The following is a 13,280-nucleotide window of genomic DNA, read 5'->3' on the forward strand; positions in this document are numbered from 1 at the left end:
AGACAGATAAGCAACCATCTGGGTATAGAAGTAAATAGGGAGAGAGAAAGATCAACCAGGACTCCTCCTGCTTTCCCTTGAGCTAGTTTGGGGTTTCTCTCCTCTCTCCCCATCACCCTGCTCTGCCTGGCCCTCTCTCCCCGCTGACAAAGAGGGAGCCGAAGGCACCCCACCCGTGCGCAATGTGCTGGGTAGATGCACATGAAGCCATCTAAGCTTTAGGCCAGCCTAGGAGGAGGGCGTGATGACTCCCATTTACAGGTGTGCTAGCTGAGCTCAGAGAGGTTAAATATACAAGGCCATCTCTGTTATGGAATTCAAGTCCAGGGCAGCCTAGATCCTAGACTCTATCCCCAGGACTCCTAGGTTGTTCCACTCAAAAGGCCTCTGACTTAGGGCCCAGGAAATCCAGGCTCAGAACTTACGTCTCAACCCTCAGCCCTCTTTCATCTTCCAGAGCCTCAGTGTAAGCCTGGCCAGTGCCAGTGAGCAAGGCTGCGTACAGGTGAGGCTGTCGGGAAACCCCTAGGAGAGGGGCTCTGCGCTGAGCACATGGAGATTGTCTCTCTCTCCCTCTGCCCCTCCCCCCGCTTGGACTCTCTCTCTAAAGAAATAAATTAAATCTTAAAAAAAAAAAAAAGAATGAGCCCACCTCTGTCTCAGCTTTGACCGAACAGAGAGGTGGGCAGGAAGCAAATGAGGGTTCTAATTTCTAAGGCACGTTGCTCCTCTGGGGAGCATCAGCCTCATGAACCACCATCTTCTCTGGCACTCTTGCTTGTTTTAGGGGAAAAGAAGTGGCGATGAACCTGGCCTGGTTGTCCTGTCTCATTGGGGTCACAGGTGTGCATCCACCCCGTATAAGAGACTGTGTGCAGTCTGTATGCAGTCAGTGTTTAGTCTTGGGGTTTGATCCAGGAAAACTTACCTCTCTGTGAGCGCCATAATGTGGACCCCCAATTGGTGGGTCCCCCGTCCAGGCTAGACTCAAGAGAAGTGTCCCAGCCTCCCAGTGGGTCCCCTGTTGGCTGCAGCCTCTGCTTACTCCAGGCCATGGCTCTGTAGCGGTCAATTCCTTAGCATGTCACATCCTTGCTTAGAAACATCCCTTGGCTCCCTGTTGTCCTACAGGATAAAATGCAAATCCTTGGCTCCACCATTTCCCTCTGCCAGGGGTAGGGTATTTTAATTTTTAAAAAGATATGACAGGTGTGCCTGGGTGGCTCAGTTAAGCATCTGCCTTCGGCATCGGCCTTCAGCTCAGGTCATGGTCCCAGGGTCTTGGGATTGAGTCCCACGTCAGGCTCCCTGCTCTGTGGGGAAATCTGCTTCTTCCTTTCCCTCTGCCCCCAACTTGTGCTTTCTCTCTCTCTAGTGCTCTCTCTCTCAGATAAATAAATGAAATCTTAAAAAAAAGATATTACATATACATGGTTTAAAAAGAAAATCAGGGGCGCCTGGGTGGCTCAGTCATTAAGCGTCTGCCTTCGGCTCAGGTCGTGATCCCAGGGTCCTGGGATCGAGCTCCACATCAGGCTCCCTGCTCGGCAGGAAGCCTGCTTCTCCCTCTCCCACTCCCCCTGCTTGTGCTCCTGCTCTCGCTATCTCTCTCTCTGTCAAATATATAAATAAAATCTTAAAAAAAATAATTAAAAAAATAAAATCAGACGGCAGTGAAAAGTTGGTCAGTCTCCTTCCAATTCCACGTCTTCAGTCCCCCTCTCCCAAGGGAAGAACTGCCGGCAGTTATTTGGGGTATACTTTTGGTATTAGATGCACAAAGAAGCTTAAGTTTATAATATATATCTCCTGGGGATAGATACTGGGACAAGCCAAAGACAAGAAGGAAGGTCTAAGGCTAGGAACTGGACTTGGGTCAGAGCCCCAATCTGAGTCTGGGGTATCTCCTGACCCCCTAGCTAAGGATTAGCTGTTATTCTTCATAGGCTCCTGGACAAAGGGCGTGTGTGTGTGTGTGTGTGTGTGTGCGTGCGTGCACGGCGCCCGTGTGTGTCCTTGGCCCACACACAGCACCTGCATCACTGTGGTGTGTTGGGCTCCTTAAGTGAGCCCCTGTGTGGTTTAGGGGGTTCTCGGGAGGGAATGGGTGTGGGGAGAGGTCGGGCAGGGGCCTCCAAGGCCAGGTCTCCCCCACAGTGTCTAGAGCCTTTCTCCTCAATAGCTGCGTCCCCTTCCGGTCCCAGCACCACGACAGACAGCTTGGTGAAGCTGGCAGAATTGCTTCCCTAGGTGACAGACCAGGAACCTGTGACTAAAGGAAAGAGCAAGGAGGACCATTATTGAGTGTAACCTTTGGAGCTGACAGCGGGTCAGGCATTGTCATTTACAATTCTCTTTTATTACGACCGCTTGTTGCTATCGCTCTCCCGTGACAGGAAAAAACCCACAGGAGGTACTGCTATTGCCCCCATTTTCCAGACAAGATAACCAAAGCACAGAGCAGTAAACACCTCGGCCCTGCTGGCCTCACTCCTGCAGGTGATTCACACGCTGCCCTTGGCCCGGCTCCCACACCTCCCTGTGCACGAGCGAGCGCCAAGCCTTCCAGGGAGGCTGGGGTTTTGCTGCGAGGAGGGAGAAGCGGGCATCTGAGAGCCGGGCTGCCGGTTAGTGGCTCAGGAGCCGCAGCACCAGGGGGTCCGGCCGCCGCCCAGCGCAGGTCTGGGGCGCCGGGGGGCGGGGGGGACACTGGCGGCCAGCACCCCGGGAGACGCAGCTGGGGCATGCCGGCCACGTGAACGCGGAGGAATGAACTCTGCGCCCCTGGGTGGCGGCCAGACGGCCACATGACCACCTCCTATACACACACACACACACACACACACACACACACACACACACACACACGTCTGCTCGGAGCTGAAGGCCTGCGGTGCTCTGTCTGGCTAGGGCCAGGCCCAATTAGCTGGGGGCCAGGGAGCCCTCTGGAGTTAGGATCGCATTAGGGGAGGGGGAAGAGAGGTGGCTGGGAGCTTCTCAGGGTAGGGCAGAAAGGGGGAGAACTGGGGACCTCAGAGCAAGAGCTGCTGTGGAGTGCCCCCCTTACCTGGGGTTAAACCGCCGGGCCAGGCCAGCTGTCCAGAGGGAGCTTCTCAGGCGCCAGCCTGGTCCTGCCCCGGAAGGGTCTCCATGCCACTTGGGTGAATGGGACAACTCCACTGGGGCTGGGGCAGGCAGGGCCAGCCCTAGCGGGGCTCCGGGAGCTGGCCCCTGCAGCGCCTCATCAGCCTCCGGCACAGCCCATGCCTTATAACTTATAACCGACTCCTACCTGTGCTCAGCCTGCGTTCCCCCCGCCCCGCCCCCACCCCCGCAGAGGCAGAAGGGGTCAGCAGGTATCTGCCAACCACAGCAGCTGCCTCCAGCACCCTGGGGAGAGGGAGGGCCTCTGACAGCCTGCACCAATTTCTCTTAATCCCACATGGTCTGGGGCAAGCCCTTCTCTTGGGAAGCAGCTGAGTCAGAGCCTGCAGCCTCCTTATCCCTTCATCTCCTGTCCCACCTGCCAGGGGCTTCTTCCCAGGGCTCTCTCTCCTCCCCGCTGAGGCCAAGTACCTGCAGCGGGGTTCCTGTTCCCTCAGGATGGCAGAGGCGGCTGGAGACACCTAGAGCCCGGGCTGTTGCTTGTCTGAAGGGTTGCACCGTCTCCTTTTAGCCCCCCAGGCCCTCTGCTAAAACACACACTGCAAGTCGGCAAGGTTCTCAATGAATGTTGGCCTTGTTGCCACCCTTATTCTTGCTTGGCTCAGGGGCCCTCTCCCCTCCGTTCCTCTACCCCCTCTGCTGGGAGCAGGAGGGGATGGATAAGTGCTCTGACCACGGGGCCACAGGAGCACAGATGGGGCCTGTCCCATCCGGGGCACTAGGAAAGACCCCTTCCAGAGGTTGGGCCCATAAAGGAAGAAGAGAAAGGGGAGAAAGGGGCTAGGAGGCAGGAGATCGTGGTTCCACCGGAGAAGGGCAAGGAGTTAGCTTGGTTTCGCTGGTGTGTGGGGAGAGGAGAGGCGGGACCAGCGAGCAAGGCCTCCTGAGCTAAGCTGAGGAGCTGGGATTAATCTTAAAGGGCCTTTGAAAAATGTGAGCAGAGGGCCGCTGTCTGATTTGCCGTTTGAAAAGATCTTTCTGGCAGTAGCGTGAGGACTAGATTAGCCCGGAAAGAGAACCAAGGCTGGGAAACCAGCTAGAAGGCAATTGCACGATCCAGGCAGGAGGTGATGAAGCCAAAGTAAGGAGGGGCCGTGGTGTAGGGAGGGGCACAGAGGTGTTAGGAGGAGAGGAGGCAGGCTCCGGTGCTAAGATGCGCTCTGGAAGGCTGTGGAATACTGGGGACACTCACCTTCCAGGGCTGGGGGAGGAGGTGAGTAGCCGGAGAGGTGGGGAAGCCACCTCTGTGGAAGCTACTTCCTGTGGAAGCCACAGGAAGTAGCGTCCTGCCGGCCAAAGAAGATGCCGCAGGATGGAGTCGTGGATAGGGCTGGGTGTTGGCTGAGAAGGAGGAAGGTAAGGCTGCAGGGCTGTCCCTGGAGACCCTGGCTGGTGCAGGATGTGCGGGATGGAGATGGTGGGCAGTGCAGGGGCAGCAGAAGACCCAGCTTGGCCCAGAGTCTTGGCTCTGAAGGGAAGCAGAGAACCTGGCAGCCAGGGGGCAGGTGGGAGGAGTCTCTCTGATGCACGCTGAGACAGAAGCACGTCTATAGGGAAGGGCTCATGGAGGAGAGGTGGAATATACCAGAAGGGGGATGGCAATTAATGAGTGACAGGCCCCAAGAGAGGAGACATCCAGGAGAAGCAGTATGGGGAGTCGCCATTTACATAGCGCTTAGTAGGTGCCAGGCACTATGCTATGTGCTTTACATACTCGAACCCGCTTAGTCCACACGATAACCCTATGAAGTGGGTGCTGTTATCATCCACATTTTACAGAAGAAGGATCCAGACGTAGAAAGGTTAAGTAGCTTGCCCAAGGTTACAAACCTACCGTGTGATGCTGATGGTATGTGCCCGTACTCAAACCCACGCACGGCGCCTCCAGGGGTGTGCCGTGGTCAAGAGCATGGACTCTGGAGCCAGACAGCCTGGATTTGTATCCCAGCTCCTCCACTTATTTGCTTCCCCTCTCTGTCCCTCAGTTTCCCCACCAGGAAAACGGGCATGAGAATTATATCTAATTCCCAGTGCTTTTGGGTGGATTCAATGTATAAATGCCCATAAAACACTCAGAGCAGGGCTTGGGACATGGAAAGCACAGGTGGAGGGACTCACCTGGGACAGAACTGGGTGTCTCTCACCCTGGGAGCAGTGGGAGGAAGCCAGCATGGGGCTCACTGAGGGCTTTTTGTATAGCGCCTGCCTATTTATGGGCCCTCTCCTGGGTCAGATGGGGCTTCTTGGAAGCAGGTTTGGGAGCTGCTTTTGCTAGAGTTGAAGCAGCCATCGGGACTCCTTTGCTCTGCTCAGTCATTATGGGACCTTCTGCTTGTTACTGTGAGCCTCAGCCTCCTCCGGGGCCAAAAGAGGCAGTTATCACCCACCCGCTAACACATCCTACAGAAGCTCCCTCTACCACCTCTACAAACATGGGGCCGGGCACTGTTCTAGAGCGAAATTACTAATAATTTTCTTGATGCCTCAGCAGAGAACCTAGATGCTCACTAAATGTCGGTCAGATGATGAAAGAGGGTGTCTCCAGGTGAAGGAGGAGGTGCTGGGATTAATTAGTCAGAAGAGGAATGCAGGGGGCGCCTGCGTGGCTCAGTCGGTTGGGCGACTGCCTTCGGCTCAGGTCATGATCCTGGAGTCCCGGGATCGAGTCCCGCATCGGGCTCCCTGCCCAGAGGGGAGTCTGCTTCTCCCTCTGACGCTCCCCACTCTCATGCTCTCTCTATCTCATTCTCTCTCTCAAATAAATAATTAAAATCTTTAAAAAAAAAAAAAAGAAGAAGAGGAATGTGGGTAGAGCCCCCTCTCCCCTTCGCTCCATAACATGGACCATCAGATGTCCTCGGGGGCCACTTGCCTTCCCCCAAGTAGGATAGCCCTCACTGTCTGGGTTGATGGGCAGCTCCCTGGCTGCATGGTCATGTGACCTAGAAGATCAGAGTCTAGGGTAGTGAGTACCCGGGAATGGCTGGCTGGGCCTCCAGGCCAGTGGAGGATCTGCTTTCCAAGGCCTGTCCCCGTAGGGCCCCTTGAAATCAAACCCACTTGACTTGGCTATGTGATTTCCCCAGTTAAGGGAGGAGTTTGTTTGGGGGCTAATGTGGGTTCTGGGCAGGACTGGCTTCATGGGTGTGGCCCTGTGCAGTCACACCAAGCCCCACGTTAGAAAGGGATGGTTTAATGCTTTGCTGTTGCCATCTTGAAATTCTTTTTTTTTTTAAAGATCTTATTTTTATTTGAGAGAGAGAATGAGATAGAGAGAGAGAGCACGAGCAGGGGGAGGGTCAGAGGGAGAAGCAGACTCCCCACTGAGCGGGGAGCCCGATGCGGGACTCGATCCCGGGACTCCAGGATCATGACCTGAGCCGAAGGCAGTCGCTCAACCAACTGAGCCACCCAGGCGCCTGCCATCTTGAAATTCTTAATAATTTAGAACAAGGGGCCCTACATTTTCATTTTGCTTGGGGCCTGCTAATTATGTCACCTGTCCTGGTTCTCGGGCCTGGGGTGCTTGTCTGTGTCCTTGCCCGTAATGGATATCGGAGGGCCTATCTCTGCACCTGGCAGAAGCTGGCAGCAGCATGGCCAGGCCAGGGCTGGGGGAGGCAGCTTGTGGCTTTGGCCTTCCAGAGGCCCGGAGCTGGGGTGAGACCTGTAGTACTGAGTAAACGTGCTGGACAATTGGGTTTGTATCCTCACTCTGCCACCAGCCAGCTGTGTGCTCTGAAGCAGGTAATGGACATCTCTGAGCCGGTTTCCTCATCTGTAGGACGGTGATGGAGTGACCGCATCATGGGGCAGTACGAGGGTTCAATCAGCTACTGCATGGAAAGTACCTGGTTCAGAGTTGGTGCTTAGCAGATGTTTGCTGTCAAGTGCGTGGTTGGGGTAGAAAGGTATTTGGATCGTGAGTAACATGCAGTCTGTGAGAGAAGAGGCCCTGAGGCCCCTCCCTGCCATCCTGGGAACCACCTTCCAAGAAATGGGTGGCCTGCTTCCCCTCCAGAGTGGCCACCATCTTTGGCCACTTCTGGCCAAGAGCTTCGCCATTTCCAGAATGAGCAGAGGGAGAACAAATCCCACCTCTGGTCAAGCGGTTGGAATTTCAAGCTGCCAGACCTTGTTCTGGGGCCCTGCGGGACCCCACCCCTTGCTCCCCCTGCCGTTCCACACCCTAGTGTCCCGAGACCTTGTCCGCCCTAACACAAGGCCTTGCTCTGCACAGAGTGGCGGGGCTAGCCCAGCTTTCCCTTCTCTTCGGAGGGCCCCCCCCCCGTCCAGCGGACAGAGCTATGGGCTGAGATCACATGCTGCCTCCTTTTCAAGCCCCAGGTGTCCCCACCCCTTTTCTGATCCTTGATTATTTACCCTGAGCTGGATTAAGACCTTTAAGCAGCCCTGAGAGCTGAGAGGTTGTACCCGCCTCCCCCGCCCGCCACCCATCTACATACAAACTCAAAATAAAAACCTCTCTAAACCTTAAAATCAGTGTGAGGAAGTCCAACAGACTTCTGATTTCTTTCCCAGGATGACTACTTCCTCGCTATTTTTGAAATACTAGGAATCAGCCCTTTAAAAAACCAAACCAAACCAGAGTATTGTTGACGCCCTTTTACTGCCAGTGTCCTAAGCACATGCTTAATCTGTCTGTTGGGCAACCTGGCCTCGCCTGCCCCCTCCCCTGTGCCAGAGCGGACAGAGGACTGGGGCATTGGGTCACTCTGCCCAGAGCCTCCCCCCGCCCCCCCACCGCCCTGGGGAGAGGGAAGCCCTGGGCCAATCAGTCGCTGCTGGGGAGGTGACGTCAGGAAAGCCCAGAAGGTTCCACTTCCGCCCCAGCCACGGGTGCACCCTCTCCTCCCCACTAGAGCAGCCAGGGCCAGCCCGGGCCCCCCGCCAGTCCTCCAGCTGGCCAAGGACGGCTGGGCTGTGTTAGTCCCTAGGCCTCCTGCCCTGCACTCCACACCTGTAGGGCAGGTCTCCTGGCCCCAAGCCACTTGCCCTCCCTGTTGGGGCGGGAGCCAGCAAGTGCCCGGGACTTCTTCTGCGGACTGGCTCTTCCAGATCCTGCTTGTAAACTCTGGTGCAAAATGAACCCCAGCTGTCTGACAAGGAGGGTGCAGCGGTGGGAGGTAGAGAAGACAGGCAGAAAGCTATGCACCGGCAGGAAGACCAGGCCTCCTTAAGCACAATCAGGGAGCACCCCAGAGAGAGAGAGGCTGATGAGCATCCTAGAAAATTCTGAGTGGGCGGGACCTTTCAGAGTGTTTCATTCTGCAGAGAGAAAACAGGCCTAGAAAGAGAAGGGCAGGTAGTTTCCACAAGGTGACCAGCAGACAAAGGGCGGGGGTCTCAGTCCTCCCTTCTCCCTGAGTGAGGCAGGAGGACAGTCCTCTACCTCCTGTCTGCTCCTCACCTGAGCACTCCCTGACAAAGTCAGGAGGCCCCCTGCATCCCCTGCCTGCTCCCCTGACTGCTTTCTTGCTCAGCTGTCCCCCACCCGGTCAGCATCCGCACCCATCCAGTTTGTCCCTGCCTCACCTCACCAAGGGAACAGACATTCATTGAGTGTCTGACCCGTATGAAGCCATCTATTCTTCCTGATAATAAACCAAAGCCAGAGGTTAGATGTATTCTGCAGGAAATTTCGCACTCCAGGGGAGAGAAGGAAAGGAATGAGTGGATTTGGAGCACTTTACAAGTGCAGGGCATTTCCCGTACCGGACTCCGAGCCTTAGAACCCTTGTGAGTAGCTCTATCCCCGAGATAAGCCCTGGAGCCAGGGACTCAGAGCACGCGCTCAAGGTCTCGGGGCGGCCACGCTGGGCGCTGGAGCCTGTCCCCACACCCATACCCTTTATTCCGGCAGTGCTGCAACCTCACGGCCCCACTTCAAGGCCACGGCCTGCAGTGAGCAGGCTGCACGCGCCCGTGACCAAGCTACTACTATCCCGCCTTTTCACAGAGGGAGAAACTGAGGCACAGGGACTCCCAACTAGGAAGATGAGGACCTGGAATTTGACCCCAGGGTGGCGGAAGCCGAGCCCCGGCCCACACTTGCAGCCCCTCGTCCCCTGGCCTGCGGTCGTGGGCAGTGGGTTTCAAGCCAGCTGCTCAGTCTCCCCGGGGAGGGCAGGGACTGCGGGTCCTCATTCTGAAGCTGGTGTTGACAGATGGCCACTCTGGTGAAAGGCTTGGCAAGGCGAAATTGCAGATACGGGCTAAGCGTGCAGCTTGACATGTGTGTCTTTTGCTCTCTTGCCCTTTTTTGGAGTTCTAGCTTTGTCCCCATTGCTCTGGGGGATCAATTAGGTTGTATGTGTCCTTCCTCCCTCAAGAGCTCCCCCCCAAAAAGGCCATAAAGTACAGAGATGGGGTGTTTGGAAAGAATTCATTCGGGCTTTGGGATTAGACAGAAGGGGGTTCGAAGTTCTTCTGTATTAGTGAGACTTGGAGAAGTCACTCAGAGCCTCAAATTTTTGTTCTGTGAAGCAGAAAGAATTGTGCTTCTTTCAAAGCATGATAAAGGGACTCAAATGAGATAGCAAATGGTTGTGAACTAACTACGAAGTCCTCTCTAATTGTTGATCCTGATGCGTGGATGTTATTATCATCCTAAAGGAAGAAGTCAAGGTGGGGGTTAGGGAAGGCCGTTGGGGGAGTGACAAGCTGAAGGCTGAGAGGCTGTTGATAAAGTGGATTGTGTCTCAGAGCCCTGAGACACCGGGGGATAGGAGGGAGGCTACCGATGGACCGGGTCTTTGCCTTAACTTACCTGGGAGCTGTCCTCCGGGCCCCGGGGTGGGGGTAGCAAGAAACTCACTTTGCCTGGGTTGCCGAGGGAGGGGGCAGCAGGTGCCCACACTGTCCCGGCTGCAAGGCACCAGTGGACCCTACCAGAGTGCAGGGCCCCAGGGCCTATTGCCAGACAGGAGCAGTGACATTCCCTCCCCAACTGATTCCGCCCCAGGAGTCCCCCCAGAGAGGGGCTCTCTGACCTGTCTGGAGAGCTGAGTGGCTGCACCTGTCAGGGGGTTTTGTTTCCAATGAGCCTGGTAGCTGTGGGGCCATCGGAGGGTATAAGGAAAGTGCCTAAATGGAGCCAGGGGTCCATGGCTAGAGGACGAGGGCGCGCTGCTACAGGCTGATGTGCTCTCCCTAGATTATGTAACCATTTCTCTCAGCCCCCTGCAGAGGACACACAAATGATAACTTGGAGGCGATACCAATCTGGTTGAAGCAGGTCATCAAAACCCGCAACAGCCCCTGCCAAACAGGAACAACCTGCCCCCCTCGGCTGAGCAGATGCTTGGGTTGTTTGGGAGGAATGAGAGATGTAATCACGTTCTCAGAGTCAGGAAGCATGGCCTGTCCTTCCTTTACTGGGTCTTCTAGTCTGTTATCATTTATTCGGCTTTCGGAATGTGGTCATAAATAAGCCAATGTCCTTGTTGTTGATAGGCTCAGCCTAAGGGGGAAGAGTTCCAGAAACACACAAGGTTGTGGAGGGGCCACTGTTTTAGGTTGGGCACTTTGGCTTGGGTTTTGACAAGTGAGTAGGAGTTCAATGAGCACCAAGGGGGAAATTCCAGGTCTTACTTGTCCAACACTTAAGATAAGAAGCCACCCTTGTGCAGAATACCTGAGTGCTGGGAGGTGCTCTAAGCTTGCAGGAAAGCATGACTCAGGAATGAAGCTATTCTGGGTTTGATGGTGAATCTGTCTGATACTGTAATTTTGGCCTCTGCCCCACTGGTTGGGCCTCTAGCTCTTCCCTAGGCTCAGCTGGAAGAATATTTGGCCTGAACCCAGTTTTTCTCTCTGAGGAAGCCATCCAGTGCCTCCATAGGTGGAGCACAGAGGTCAAGGGAGGACATTTTCGTGGTGCTGCAGAAAGTGAGTACAGACGGGAGGCCTTCCACCCCGCCCTGACCACACCAGCTGGACACCTTCATCCCTCTTAACCTGCTCTTGCCTGGTCCTGAAACAGCTCAGCCGAAGCCCGACCTTCCATTTGAGTTCTTTCGCTTGGCTCAGTGGTTCGGAACCCAGACTCCTACATGGCTATCTTCCCTCATTCCCTAAGTCCTGAGCTTGCACAAACAGCCTGATTGATTCTGCAGCCCCCTTAGGGACTCTCAGGTAAGTCCTCATGAACTGCAAAAGTCACAGTCCCAGACCAGCTGGGTGCCCACAGACTGTCACCCACTTGAACATGGCAGAGGCTGGGTTCATCCTTTCTAGGACCAGATGAACCTGCTGCAGGGCAGAGCCCGTGGACCAGGTAAACCTGGTCTCTTTGTGACCCCAGCTCCTCATTACTTAAACAGCAGGGAATGCAAAGCCGTGCATGGATTTGGTCTCAGCTGATTTTTTTCAGTGAATTAAAGGCATATCCAGTTATCGTGTTTTACCTCTTTTATCTCTCTCTCTCTCTATATGCATATGTATATATAATTTATTATTATTATTTTTTAAGTAGGCTCTATGCCCAACATGGAGCTTGAACTCATGACCCCAAGATCAAGAGCCACATGCTCTACCACTGAGCCAGCCAGGTGCCCCTTGTCTTACCTCTTTTCAAGTTAGAGTTGCCCCATGTGGCAAGTAAGAGTGGGGCTTCATTACCTACTTCACCAAAGGGAGAGGCAAGACACTGAAGAGTGATTTGCTCACAGTTCCTTCATTTAACAGATACCTTTGGACTACCTAATACCTGCCAATTTCTAGTCCAAGCACAGGGGATTCGGGAGGAAGCAGAACAAAGGTCCTGTCCTCAGGAAGCTTACATTCTGGTGGGGCAGACCAACAACAAATAAATATGTCAAAATACGTCAGGTGGTGGTAAGTGCTAAGAAGTTGGGTAGAGTAGGCAGGGGAGAGTGTTGTCATTTTATACAGGGGGTTCTAGAAGGCCCTGCAGGCGAGGTGACCTCAAAGAAGAGACTCGATATAGACATGAGGCAGGAGTGTTCCAGGCCACTAGACAATGTCATCATAATCACACTGTTCCGTTCTCACCGCTTTAACCTGTCTGACTCCGACTCCCTGCAGCTAGGCAGTGACTCTTTGAAAGAAGGAATGACATTTACTCATGTTGGGGCTTCTGTTCTGAATACGGTCCATACGCTGTTTGCATGTTTCTGTCTCCCCCTCTAGAAGGTCCTTTGTAATACAGCATGCCCGTCCAGGAGCATTGCTTGGGACGGAGGAGAGCGTTTACGGACGGAGCGCCTTGCAGACAGAACGCACGAGCAGAACGCACTGTAGCCGGGTGGGCGGCAGAGGCTGAGGGCAGCACACATCCCAGGAAGGAGGCAGGAGTGAGCTCTGATTTCAGGCCCTGCAGTTGATTTGGTGGCTTTGTGTTGGTCTTCTACAGAAAAATAATTGCAAACATCTGTATCGTGTCAGCTGCTGTCCTAAGCACTTTGCATACATTAATGCATTTAATCTTCCTAAAAGCCCAAGTGACAGGTGCTATTATCATACCCATTTTCCAGGCCAAGATTCTGAAGCAAGGAGACGTGGAGTGATTTAGCTACGGTCAACATGGCTAATACTTGGCAGGGCCAGGATATAAACGCAAGAGCCCCTGTTCGTATCCTTACCCCAGTGATTTATACCCCCTATCCTTACCCCTTAGACTGGTCCCCTTGATCTTTCACTGGGGTCTTTGTGCCCTCAGAGTCTCTGGGATAAGCCAAAGGGTTTTTGAGATTCAACTTCCAGAAAGGTCAACAGTAAGCAAAGATTTCAGGAAAAAAAAACCAAACTTTTTTTTTTTTTAAAGATTTTATTTACTTATTTGAGAAAGAGAATGAGACAGAGAGCACGAGAGGGAGGAGGGTAAGAGGGAGAAGCAGACTCCCGGCTGAGCAGGGAGCCCGATGCGGGACTCGATCCCGGGGCTCCAGGATCATGACCTGAGCCGAAGGCAGTCGCCCAACCAACTGAGCCACCCAGGCGCCCAAAAAAACAAATTTTAATTATAAGTCATTTAAGATATTTTTATGCAGCCATATGTCACCGTGAATAACACAAAAAGCCAGGTGAATTTTTAAGATAAAAAAGGAGGTTTCCAAGAAATGCCACCCTGT

This window comes from Neomonachus schauinslandi, chromosome 9 (genome assembly GCF_002201575.2).
Source record: "Neomonachus schauinslandi chromosome 9, ASM220157v2, whole genome shotgun sequence".
NCBI classification, from domain to species: Eukaryota; Metazoa; Chordata; class Mammalia; order Carnivora; family Phocidae; genus Neomonachus; species Neomonachus schauinslandi.